This window comes from Hippoglossus hippoglossus, chromosome 18 (assembly GCF_009819705.1).
Source record: "Hippoglossus hippoglossus isolate fHipHip1 chromosome 18, fHipHip1.pri, whole genome shotgun sequence".
Classification (NCBI taxonomy): Eukaryota; Metazoa; Chordata; class Actinopteri; order Pleuronectiformes; family Pleuronectidae; genus Hippoglossus; species Hippoglossus hippoglossus.
In genome coordinates, this window is record NC_047168.1 from 7,253,735 (window position 1) to 7,267,553 (window position 13,819).

The following is a 13,819-nucleotide window of genomic DNA, read 5'->3' on the forward strand; positions in this document are numbered from 1 at the left end:
CTCAGAAAGCTGACGGATATAATTGGCTGCCATCATATCGCGCTTCGCTATAGCAAAGCACGCTGGCATGGCAGGCGCTCAGAAGTGACTCCGCCGCTTCTTCGTAGCTTCGTGACGTAGCTCCCACATGTCAGCTTCAGCAGTGAGTCAAATTAAATTGTACGAGATGAAAGTTTGGAGAAAACAGAACACATATGTCCATGTGTGGCGCTCAGTGGCATGTTATTGGCACTGTGTTTTCATCAGGTCTGATAACATATGTTTAGAACTCAGGAGGCTTTGGGCAGGAGGGAATTGCGTGGCGTTTGAAGTCAACTGCCGCATTAAGCAGGGACGCTGCGCAGTAGTGTGGAGATGCTCTCTTGTTCAAAGGGATGGAAGGAACCGCTCCGGGGAGCGTCCAACATCAAGAGCTGACCCCGGCACTGTTTCCCGCTACCTTCTGCCATGCGTGCCGCCGCCGTATGCTGTGATTCCCAAAGACCGACAGGCCTGTGCCATCTGGCCTCACTTCGGATTCCCCGGACCCATATTGGGAATCCAAACTATGCCACCTCCCCGTCTCTCCCTTCCCTCTGCACACTCTCCCTCTGGGTCGTCTCTGCGCCTACACTTCATCCCTGCTTGAGTGTTGGCTCAAGTGGAAGGGGTCTGCTCTCCAAGTGATCCTAGTTGCCCTTTTCCTCTTTAATCCCCTTCTGACGGGATCCAGTAGGAGCCCTTTAAATTCAGAGGGAAACGGTCGATAGTTTTTAAGATGAAGGAAAATCCCCTGAGGTTTATCCACCTAGTTTAGTCTGTCTCTGTTGCAGGGTGCTTGGTTCATCACATAACCTTCAGATGGCTTTTTACTGAACTGCTGCTCTCTAAAAAAGCCTAAAATGTCATTATGCCTTCGTAAAAAAAAACAGATTCATACACTTTCACACCTCAGATAAGAACCTATGTTATATATTGTATTACTGCCTCAAATATTTATACCAACTTTTGATTTCCGAGCACTGACTGTGGTGTAAACGTGTTCATAGACACACACAAAGAAAGAGGAGGCTCCAGGAAGAGAGCAGTGGTGGTCTGTACAGTATGTTCTGTAACGCTGCCACGGATTTCACACTCTTTTTGTGTGTCTCTTTCTCTTCCTCTCCTCTGGGCGTCGCCTCAGTGGGGAATTTGATTCCCTAATAACTGGGGAATCAAAGTTGGACAGCACCACTGCTGAGAGTCATAAAGGAAGCAGTGGAGTGGCTGGCCATTCATTCATCCGGGCCCTTCACAACATATACCAGATGGACGCTGCACGTCACCGGGTGACATCTCAAGACAGCCACGGCCGCCTGCCCAGCTTGGAGAAGATGAAAGTTACGAGGGAGATGGGAGGCAGGTTGCGTCAAACAGAGACAGATCTGATCAACAACTGCACGGAGACGAAATCAAAGTGGTTGAAGCATGTGGCGTGAGGCATCTGGTATTCTAGCAAACAGAAGCTAGCGTAGCTGCCAACGCTTTCGGGGGAGAGCGGCCCTCCCCCCACTCGGCGGCCTCAAGCCAGTAGAAATGCTACTGGCTTGTGCTTTAAATCCACAAGAGGTGTATTTTTTAGCTAGTTATATTTTTTTCGGAGGGGAAACGATTTTTTGTAGTGTAACAAAGTTCCTGGGCCGAATTCAAACCAGGAACAAACCAAGTCATGTTTGCATGGTACACACAATTTAGACCTCAATGCTGCCAGGATGCTCCATTTTCTAAATAACTCACTCATCAACTCTAAACAGGAGCCTGTGTTTTCAAAGTAAATCAGTAGTAAAGGTGACATTAGGAATCTGGCCCCCAAGAACATCTGGCTACTTTTCCAGTCTGGAGAGCAAGCCAAGATCTGATAACCCATTTTTATAATGCTCCTTGGGTTTCTTCCACAACAGCAAATATTGCATTTTCATTTGAGATAGTGGAGTCTTAAAAAAAGGTAATTAAGTATCCCCACACATTAAAACTGAGTTCATGTGGCGTGGGATTACGTGCTCTGTAACATCATTATAAATGGTGTATCTATGTACATCTGTACGTCAAGTGTAAAGAACCTGTCAAGCCCTTTTGGCATTGATTTTACATTTCATACTACTTCCTGCAAAGAGCACTGTGAGCATCTGATCCCCTAATCTCAGAATGCCAGCTTTCACTCAATGTCATCTGCCAATGAGCTGCAACCAGGCGCCCATCCTGCCTCTGGCACCAGAACTGCACCCATCCAGCTTGTGTGCGCTAATACCCACCGTTGCTAGGCTACGACGAGAGGAATCAAATTTAGGTGGCTTCCACAGCTGCGCTGTACTGTTGTGCACCAAGGGATATACATGGCAGCGTTCCCAGTATGCACCTGGATGGAATGAAACAGGAAGAAGTAGAGGAGTCTAATCTACTAAACACAGTGGTGGCTGTCTGTCCTGCGTTTGTCCCAAAAGTATGTCCGGAAACAAGAGGAAATCACATTTCACATTATGGATTTTCTGATTTTTTTAAGACGCTGTGCACCGTTGACTGGGTAAATGTGTGTTATTAGTATTACTGTCAGCAGGGGGGACTTAAAGTATTGAGAGAAGTGGGATTTTATCAGGAAATTGTTAGCTTCTAGTCTTAATGCAAGCACTTCCTTTAATGGTGCCATAAGGTGCTGAACTGAGCAATGTCATAAACAGCTTTTTGTGTTTTTTTAACAAAAGTTTGAGAAATCCTGTGATAACGCAGAAATCCAAAAGACTCAAGTTCCCTCTGTGGAGTCATAATTACGATTTTCAGGCTTTCACTTATCGAACTTAACAAACGCTGTGATCTCGGCCTCTTTGAATCACTTCATTGCATCACTGAACGCTCTTTACTCAGATCTGTGAAATTGAAAGTTTTTGAATATTTGGCTGCGAACACCCTCAACATGCCAAAACCCATAAAGGGCTTCTCCACAGCTGACTTCCCACATCTTAGTTACAATGTAATCAACGAGGCGCGCCGCTCCGACATTGTTAATTTCACAGGGTTCACGCAACTACAACAACATCTTAACAATCGCGTTTCTTGGATCACATGCCAGTCTGACATTAAGAAGACACTTAAGAAACAGTCATCAAAAAGACTGGCAACACTGGATCCAAACACATTATACACACATACACATATATATATTTATGTATAACTTGCACATTAAAGAAATCCTCTCCATTTTGGGGAACTGTTTTCTTGACAAGTGTGAAAATTGATACCACTGCCATGTCTGCATAATTCAATATGAAGCTATACAGCAGGTGAGCAAGTGGAAATTGTTACTTTTGGACAGCCAAAGATTCGATGATCAAACTGTGACAGTGTCAAGTCAACTGTACATACAGATACACAGACTAGAGTTTTTGAAAATCTGCACTTTCTAAGGTGTTTGGAAATAGTTTAGTGACTTAAAACAGCATTTGCATGCGGACGAGAGGATCAAATGCAGAGGAAAAAGTTTCTATTGCAAAATATCTGCATTAGTGTGGACAGGGCATAAAGTTAGGTAGTTTAACATAATTCAACTGGAGGTTACAGAAAACTAACTTCCATTTGATTCCTTTGTAAAGGCATCATTCAAGTTGCTTGTTTGACTTGACTTGTTTGAGCGAGAGTGCTCTGCCTTGACACGATTGCTAATCCTTCCACGTGTGACTTCAAAGCTGGACTTCACCAGTGGGTGGAGAACAATACGCAGCCTGTCAATGCACACTAATAATTACATAAATACACTGTTGTTTGAAAAAGGGCCAGGGCACTGGACTAGGATCCACCCACTCAGATGTGCGCCTCCTGCACTGCACATTCTGCACCCACACTCACACAGACCAAAAACTTGCTCTTGGAGATGCATTGTGGCACCAAACAAAGCATGAAAAATAGTCCATCATGTCTAAAAATCAGAATCCAATAGAAGCATCATATCTAACAGATATTTAGTGTCAAAAGTGCTAAGTACACTTCCCTCCTCCCATCTAACCCCTCCTTGATACTGCAAGCCAGAAACAGATGCTGGTTCCGCCATGTTGCCAATGGCAGAGGAGGTGACAGAAGCTGCCAAATATTCAGTCTCCTTCAGTAGAAGGAGGCTCAAGTGATGTTCAAGTGCATCCTCTCGAGGAATCGCCTCATGTGTTAAAGGACCGGGATATTAACGTGGACATACATGAAATAATACTACTGCGTTTTTGGCATTATCAACACATTAAGTCCCAATTTGAACAGAAGGCGCAGATGTGATTCATTTCCTGTCCTCACCTCCCTCCTGTCGCTGCTTCAGGTCCATGGAGGAGAAACTAAGAAAATATTTCTGACACGCTTGTGACTTTTCCTCTCATCCCCACTCATCATATGACTTGTTTTACTGTCGGTGTTTCGGGCTGTTAATGGGCAGGTGGACGAGAGCTGGTGATGTTAGCTCTATAGGCATGTGGCAAACAAAACTTAGTTATTAATGTCCATAACAAATCTCCTTCAAATACGGTAATACAATAACTGTGTGGATAGAAAACCACATATATAATAGCTGAGGAGACATAATAGGGAGTCATAAAATACTTTTACTCAAGAGATATGAATTATTTGACTACATTTTTTCCATTTTGTCCACTTTATGTTTATATTCCACAGAGTAAAATATTGAACTTTTACTAAACTACATTAACGTGACAGCTCTGGTTACTTCTAAGAACAACATTTTACATGAAGAAACATGATCAGCTCATAAGATATTGTGCATTATTATAGAAGAAAATCTATAGAAGATATGTAAACTATATAAATATATTTAAGAAAGTTCAAATTAAAATCACTTAATCAAGTTGAAGCTTAGAAATACATCTTAAGTGTTCAACCAGTACTAATAATCTAATATGCTGACAGCTATTGATTCTGAAACATTTGCTAATTATCAATGCAGGGTTTTTACTTGTAATTGAGGATTTCTGCATCTTGACACAGACGCAAAATGCATCCAGGAAAAGACCACATACAGTAGCTGTGTGCCCTGGATGCCAGCTGACAGCTGAGTCATTCCTGCCATTTTCCTTCTATTTTTTCCCTCTGCTGGAAAATCTACTGTTGAGGTTTATCTTTACATAAATAAAAACACCTTGTTGTTGTCTTTTAAATGAAACATGAACCACAGCTCAGCTTTTCATTAAATGTACTAAGAATTCAAATGTAGTGTTAAAAAATAATGAGTTCTTCTCAATGACTTAATGGATGAGGTTTATATTTTGGGGTTACTTTCCGGATTTAAGAAAATAACAAAAAAAATAATGTGTCTTAACTTTACTTTGAACAGGACTGAATATCTTTAAAGGGTGGAAGCATCACTAACATGTATACATTAACTGCTGTTGGAAGGCTTATGAAAACAAAAAGCTTTATATATTGCCTGTGGGAACCCGCATATCTGAAGTCCTACAAGCTTCTCTTTCTCACACAGACGCACGTATACACACACTCCGTCTCACGCCCCATGCGAACACTCATCTTTAACGAGGGGAGAGCTGAAACCGTGCGTGATTGTTTTAGAGAGGCTGCCCTAAAGGCACGTTATCGCTCAGTGTGGGACTGCTTCTCCCAGTCATACATCCCTCTCTTGTTGATTGTGCAGCGCAGATCAGCAGCAACAAAGACATCATTAGTGGGCCTTTGGTCCCCACCAGGCCCGGGCTAATTATGAATGGGGGGCCCGGTAATAATTCAAGGGCCCATCGGTGCAGATTGAAACTGAAGAGAGAACTTCACAGATTCAGCGGTGGCGCACACTCGGCCCATCTGCCTCCATTTCCCTGCCACCTGCCTGAAGATCTGACCCACGTCAACCACAAGGATGGAGAACCATTACACACAAGGGAGAGGCAGAGGAAGCATATGGGATTTATACGTCGCTTTCATGAATGATTTGCAGTAGTCATTAAAAGCGTGAGACAATTACCTGGTTAGAGCATGATGGCCTGCCTGGTAAACTGTCTGACAATTGTTAATTTTGCATATATTCCTCCCGCATCCCGCACGCTGGGGTGAGGAAAAATGGTCTCCACATTTCTTATAGTAGCTTGGCTCGTGAACACCCAGAAACTCTCACCCTTATGTGCATTCAAATGGATACATTTGTGGAAAATAATATTGATATTCGCTGAGAGGAGAGAGAAGTACATTTTCTGTATAAATCTATACGGCCTGTGTAAATTCTAGTCAGAACAAACCTATTAATTTCGTTTTGAGTTGCTCTGATTACTGTAGTAATTGTGTAATGGTTATGGATTCATATGGAGTGATCATTGTTTCTGCCAGAAGAGGGCAGTATCCATATTCTTAATCACATCAACACTCCAGTGATTTTTTTCCCCCTTGGCCAGAGCAAGCACAAACATTGCTCCAATTCCAAACCCACAAAAGAGGGAATTTGAAAGTAAACAAATGAGCCCGATGGGACGATCAGCAACTCTGGGAGTCGTAGCATAAACTCTTTTCCCATGGAGCTGCCTCGTAATTTCAACACAGGCCTTGGATTCATCTCTGAGTGCTTGATTCATTCAGTGATGAAGCTCTGATTTATAACAGCTCTCGGATTTGACATCTTCCAAAAGAAAAAAAAAAAGAGCCAAAGATGAGATGAGGCGGAGATTAAAATGCAACTTATAAATCGGCTGCAGAGCTGCAACGAGCCAGAGTCGCTCCCATTATTTATAGACACTGAAGTGTATGTTGTATCATTTTACTGTCTGGTCAGATACTGCAGTGAGTTCTACTAATTTGAAATGTGAGCCATTTGGACAAACTGGAGACATAAAGTATTCATGAAATCATGAGATGTAGCATAAAGTGGGACGGCTAGAAGGCAAATCAAGGATACGGTTTTCCTCCCAGATGCTGATGAATAACATGGTCAAGCAGACAGATGCATGCTGATACCAGACCTGATAAAGAGGAAAATGTAATTCTTATGATGTTATCATCCGAGAGTTAACTAGAGTGTTGTGGAGTTTGATGGAAAGTCGGTTTGAACAGTAAAATCTGAATTAAATGTGACTATGTCAAGTATTACCAGTTTGTCCAGGTCAGTCATTAATATGCAAGCTCTAATTTGGGCCTGCACATGAAGAAGTCCTTTCCTGAATAGAGCTGCTAATTTGAAAATAATCTAGAGTGGCACGCAGCTTTTGTCGGCGATGACATCACCCTGTGGATTATTCACGCAGCTTTCCAAAAAAGTTTCCCAACGATGGGTTCACAAGCAGTTTTAAGTGCTGCCTTAGGGTAATGTGTCCTTTTGTTTTCTATCTTTTTTTTTTCTCCCCCTCAAAATTCTTACACCGCAACCACACGGCCCAGGATTTTCTCTTAACTGCTCCTCCGTGCGTAAGAAACATTTTACAAGAACAACAAAATACTGTTACAAATAAAAATTTAAGACCCGAGCACGCAGGATGTCATGTTCTGAACGTGGCTGGCCGTGAGTCAACGGAGCCGGTCGTATTTGTGGCTTGTAATGCAGAGCTGCGGTGAGGATTCGCCTCCCGTCTCAGTTTCCAGGAGCAGTGAGGGTCTGATTGTGAAGAAAAAAGGGGGGAGCTGAGCACAGAGTCACAAAAACACAGGGGCTGGTTTTGATCTGGATTCAATGGCCTGGAATAACTGGCCCCTGAAGAGCTCTTGTGTCAAATGGTATCTGTGACAGGGAACAGAGATGGGGGATAAACATGCTGCATTTAACATGTGGACATAACACCTCCCCCCTCACACCATCTGGAGGAAAACAACCTCACCCACAACTACTAAAGAAGGTCTTGTTTTGGTTGCATTTCATAAACCTCGAATTGCCGCGGATCCCGGCGCTCGTGAATGAGCCGCATCTTCTGGAGGAATTGAAGGCAACGCTACGATACGAGCATCAAGATCTTCCCTTTAAACAGCAGACATGCTATAGCGGGGAAGATGCATCGACAAGTTGGCTGACTTCCCTCTCCCTTTGAATCGTCCTCTGCTTTGTAATGTGAGGGTGTTTGGAGGCAGGTCAAGAGGCCCTTTCAACCCAAGGCCTCACCTACTTCCTAATGAATTCCCAGGGTCCATCAACCTGCAGGCGCTCCCATACAAGCTAACCAATGATTACACCTTGAGGGGGAGAGGAGGCGGGTGTTCGGAGGAGGAGGAGGGGAAGAGGCTGGTGAGATCCCCAGTACACACAAACACACATGCACACGTGCATACACACACACAACCTCGGAGAAAACCACCACCACCACTACCATCACCCCCCAGATTGGAGGCAGGTGCAGCAGCAAATCAAGCCTCATTAGCTGCACCTTCTGCTAGCGTATACCGTGGACAGATGGAAGCTCGCCCTCACATGTTACCTCACATCAGATGGCAGTTGGAAGAGGGTGGCTAGGGGGTAACGGGGAGGTACTCTTGCCCCCTTCTGCCGGCACTACTTCCTCCGAGTTACACATTGCCCTGAAGCGCAGACGTAGCACCAGAATGCTCCTTAACCTTAATCCTGCTGGCAACTACTAGTTTACAGAGACTATCTGACATCCGATCAGTTGTAGCTCGTTCCCCCGTCAGGCATGGCCCTGGTTGGAGAGGTGCATTCCTGGCCCAAGGAGGAATCAAGGGCCCACAGAGGCCCCTGAGGCTGTGTTCCGGCTGAATCCATGTAAAAAGAGCCGCGAGCGTGTATGCATTAGCATGCCCCAGCATATGATATGCTAAGACACACCATGGGGCCGTCAGGTAAGCGACAGAGCCTCACCTGCAGGGTATCACATCACCCGCTTGTCCTCATGGCTCTGACATTAGATCCTGAGCAGCTAATTGAGGCAACAGTGCAATTCATTGGTGCTGGGCTGTGTGTCAACACCTTTTTCAAGGTAACAGCAGATTTATCCCGATTCCACTGGGGACATGGGGGAGAAAAAAAAGTGTAACGGGGAGGCCATGTGCAAATTGATGCTGTCTGTGTGATAACAAATATTGCACATGTGCTTCTCAGCAAAGAGGAGGGCTGTCGGAACTGGATAGATTTAGGATGCTGGAATTTCCTGTTGGGCCCCCGGAGGTGTGGGTCTAATTCAGAAACATCTGTATAGAAAGATGCCCCCATGACGACATAGAGCAACCCAATCTATCACCTGGTCTCCTCAATTATCAAGTGAGAGTTTCTGGTTGACAGATAAAAAAAAAAAAGCATCTAAAATCAACTTCATCAGCGGAAAGTTGAAGGAGAAATGAGTCATCGGAAAGTGATTGGAAAGTGCAGAGCATTAACACCACAGGTAACTTTTAAGTGCTTTATCAAGATAATGAGGTCAGGCACAATTTTATGACTCTGATAAGTGCTGTTTGCACAGCTCATTATGTACGATTAATCAAAAATATATATATTCTCAAACTTAAATGTAAATCCATTTGAGAACATGTAGGTTTGGCTTCAAAGGGGTGGGAATAGGGAGATGTGGTGTTGCAGGAAGAATAAGGGCAGTCGTACAATGGGTACTTTGTCTAGACTTGGTAGTAAGCAGAGGGAGGGGTTACTGCAGTGGGGAGGGAGCATTAATGGATTGAACTTAAATAGATGGCTTGGAAGTACATGTAATCCTAAGGTTTTGGGGTTTCTTGTCACAAACCACAGCAAGGTATTTATTCCTTTAAATCCAGGCAATTCTTTCGAGGGAAAATTGTAATTTTAAAATGCTCCATGTCCTGGAAGTTAATCCACTTTAAAGCTGCTCTAAGGAATATTTATACATAAACAATGGAAAGGTGTCACAGGTGATGGGGGACTGCAGGGGGACTGCAGAGTTGTCCCCCTGTACAGAGTGTATTTCAAGCTCATTTCCTCCGGCAAGGAGGTTACTTTTATGCAGATTACGCAAAAACTACTGAACGGATTTCCACGAAACTTGGTGGAAGTATGGGATATGGGCCAAGAAAGAACCCATTCAATTTGAGGGTAGAACCAGACAAAAGGAGTGGATCCAGGAACATTGCAATATGTCATTTTTGACATTATCCCCGATTCCCAGAGAATAATTAATTGATCTTGATGGAAAATCAAGAGGACTGATATCTATGAGAGTGTATGATTGGCAGAGGTGGCAAAAGTCCACACATTCTTTACTTGTAGTAGTAGGACAAATACTTGTGTTAAATATGACTCAAGTAAAAGTTTTACCTTGTTACTTAAGTAAAAGTATAAAAGCATAGGCTCAGAATGTACTCACACTGAGGGAAAGAGGGAAAGTTCCCCTCTGAAGGCCGTTTCTACCAGGTCCATCTGTGCAAAGCAAAATGAGACTCATGTCACATTAAGTTTGAAGACTATTTAACTTAAACCGCTTTCAACTCAAGTCAAATAAAAAAACAATCCACTAAAAACAGGGGTTAAGGCAAAAAAAGATTTATGAGCATGATAGATATACAACAAGGAATTGTCTTTTCTGTGTTAGTGTTCACCACATCAACTTTATAAGGTGATATGTCAGTGTTTTGTTCACAGGATATTGTACTGCTCCCAAATGACCAAAAATATTGACGAGCACAAGTTTTAAGTTTTAGTTTGCAATAATTCAGTCTCAAGGTCATGTTGGGGGTAGTTAAAGCCTTTCTTGTTGTTTGACAACACCTGTCTTCATATTTTAGCAACAGCAATGTTAGATAGGAAAGTGAACTCAAGTGAAGGTATATAAGACTGAAGGGGGAACTTGAAAATTACATAATTCATAAATTTAAGCCTTTTCTCTATACAATGTCAGAATCTCTGCGAACATTTGAGCTTGTGATGTCAAGTCCTTGTGTAAATGAGCTGTGTCCGTCTTGACATCAGCAGCGTTATTTCAATCGAGCTGCTGAGGAGGTACTTCTGCTTGGCTCGGAGCTAATAAGGAAAACAGACACACATATGGGACTTTCTTTTTTTTTTGTCTCATCCTTCGATCCACACCCAGATCCATATGCCATATGGGAAAGTGTGGATGAGAAGATCCGAGAGCTCGGTGCGTGTTCAGTCTGTCTCCAAATGCGGCTCAAAGAATCAAAAAGTCTCCCTCTCTTGTCTTGTCCGCTCCCCTGGGCACATGAAAGTGAAGGTTACACTTGCGAACCCTTTTTAATGATGGTCCTTTTTTTTCCGGGGTTTTGTTTCATTTAGAAGAAATCTTCGTTGTTAATCCGCTGCCTGTTGCCAGGTTTGAACGTGCAATGCCATATGTTGTGTGCTGTCTCGCTACCTTACTTCTAAACCAAAGATTTGTCATTTTGATATGCCCCAGCAGACACCCTGCTTCAGGTGGGCTGGTGGTTTTTGTTAATAACAGTCGCAAAACATTTTAAGACTAGGATTGAAACCCTGATTCAGCCTTAATCTTGAAGGTAAAACCCTTTAAAACAAGAGCACTCACACAGAATCAGCCTCACCTCGAACATGCAAAAATTTCTTAGCAGAGGTCGGACACGCTTTCCAGCTTCAGAGGAGGGTTCTCGCTCAATCACGGCAATGTGCTTCAGCCAAGATGAAGTCTGGAAGCCATTAACGGAGTACAGCGGCGCTTTAGCAGAAAAGTACAGTAAATGTTAAGCAGGTGAGGGATTCAAAGGCTATAATGACGTGAATATTACTCATCAATCTTACGTAAAAGATTTAGTAAAGTCTGCAACTTTTATTCTCAAAATTGGATCCATGAACTTTTTAATCTCACACATAGGAAAATATCTGGAGTGCAGGAGTGACATCTTTACAGAATACTGTGTACACACAGCAGCAGAAGCAGAAGTCTGTATGAGGGTATGTTTAGGCAGCTTTCATGAGGCAGATGTTTATGGATACCATACTTTAGATACTTATGCAGCACTGCCTGCATAAAGTAGCCTCCCCCCAACATAAACAATTATTCCAGCTAGTATTTTCACAGGTGGGTGTGCAATATTACGGTGCCAGAGCCTATACATCCCACCATTCATCACATAATTAGATTTTCATGAAGTAGATTGCCTCCTTATTGGCTGTCACTTTCCACTCTATGCTGTCAATGAGAGAAGCCCCTCCTGTGGTCCGTTCCGTCGGCCCATCTTTACTTTGCATACCTGCCAACACAGCTATAAAGAAATTACCCTAATCATCATGGTAATTAACATCAGTAATTATTGACAGTGCCACAGACGGCGGCGAGTGACGGACAAAAGAGTCGGTTCCTTTGTTGAAGCGCTTTGATGTCAGCTTCCAGGAAGAGAAGCGTCGCTTCCGCTGTTAAAGAGTCCCGCCGACGTGCCGTATACGGAGCGAGGTAAAGGGCCAGGTTGACATCATACACTCGCTAATGCAGAGTGCCAACCGGCAACAGCAGTTGATCCCCCCCCATCCGTCCACCCCACACACACACAAACACTCCAGTACTACCCCCCCCCCCCCCCCGCTGCATCTCCTCTCTGTTTGCCAGGAGTGCACCTGCAGCTTATTATCCAAGCCTTTAGGTTTATAATGTAGCGCAGGTGCCAAAGTGCCAAAGCACCATTGCAACACACACACACACAAACACACTAGTCAACAAACATAGCAGGCACCAAAATGGGCATACACACTTACAGATGTGCAATGATTAATTAATACTATGGCAGGAAAATCTGAAACATTGTTCCCTCCCAATGTTGGGAAACACATGGAGCACAGGAAGTAAAGTCAAATTGAAGTGGAAACGCTCGCTTTAAGAATTTATACATAAAATATCTCTCAACGCAAAAAACATAATGACAAGATTAAAGTCTCCAACATATTGATTTAGTCTTAAAAGGAGTTGAGTTGTTCCACAGATGGTGACCAGAATAATCAGATTTGTTTGTTTTGTGGTCCCAGATGTTGTTTTTTTCACTTGCATGACGCAGTTATGGATCCATCATGTAGAGAAAGTGGGACAGAGACATAAATGAAATGGATGTGTATATTTTTCAGACACACTCTGAGTAAAGTGTAGTGAGAAGTAATTAAAATAATAGTGTGACACGATTCGTCATGACGCAATCTGATGTGGTTTAAGGTGATAAGATATGATGTAAAAGGATGATGAGTGATGGGATAATGCACAATAGAGGTGGATAGGATGGTTCCTCTGCACTTTATGACTTTATGATGCTAAAGTTTTCCCCCCATGTGTTGACTGCATCATTTGTCCGATGGAGGAAAACCATAAATTATATAAATTATATAAAAGAAAATAACAAACTGGTGATTTGATGTGGTTTGACGTGATACATATTCATATTATATGGTGTGACATGATGACAAAATGAGGGAAAACACTGTTGTAATGAGGCACTGGCTCACAGGCAGGCATTCACTACTTTAACTAAACAATCAACATTTTGGAAAACAGGATATGGACAATAATCACCTGACCATCACTTATAAGTGTTACACAGCCAGTCAGTCAATTGGAGGCAAATAAAATAAATAAATGATCGTCAACATCAATCGTCAGATTAATTCTCGGGTTACACAACATTTTACGGCTTTTGAGCCCTGCAAGCTGTCCATGTTAATTCATCATGACCACACCAGGCATTCTATTGGTAAGGGAATTTTGACTGACATAAAAAAATTCAAGCACAGAAGAAAAATATCCAAGAGCAGACGTTTCATGTGTGAACAGAAGCAGTGTGAGCGCGAGGAGAAGAGCTAACGCTGGAGAGCAGGACATCTAAACACAAGCAGGGTATATGTGAGTGCCAGCGCAGGGTTTTGAGTGAAAGCGTTACAAAGTCAATTAATCAATAAGTCCTG

The 13,819-nt window shown here is 43.0% G+C and overlaps 1 long non-coding RNA gene across 2 annotated transcripts in view; it reads right to left on the reverse strand.

Moving 5' to 3' along the window:
* Nucleotides 1-13,819, reverse strand: part of LOC117752279 — a 46,518-nt gene that overhangs the window by 25,971 nt on the left and 6,728 nt on the right. Inside the window, exon 3 of one of the 2 annotated variants that reach the window (XR_004612023.1) lies at nt 11,397-11,594. The exons of the other annotated variant lie outside the window; for it this stretch is intronic. This is a non-coding gene — a long non-coding RNA (uncharacterized LOC117752279). Of the gene's footprint in view, nt 1-11,396; nt 11,595-13,819 lie in introns of those variants that run through there. 2 annotated transcript variants of the gene reach the window in all.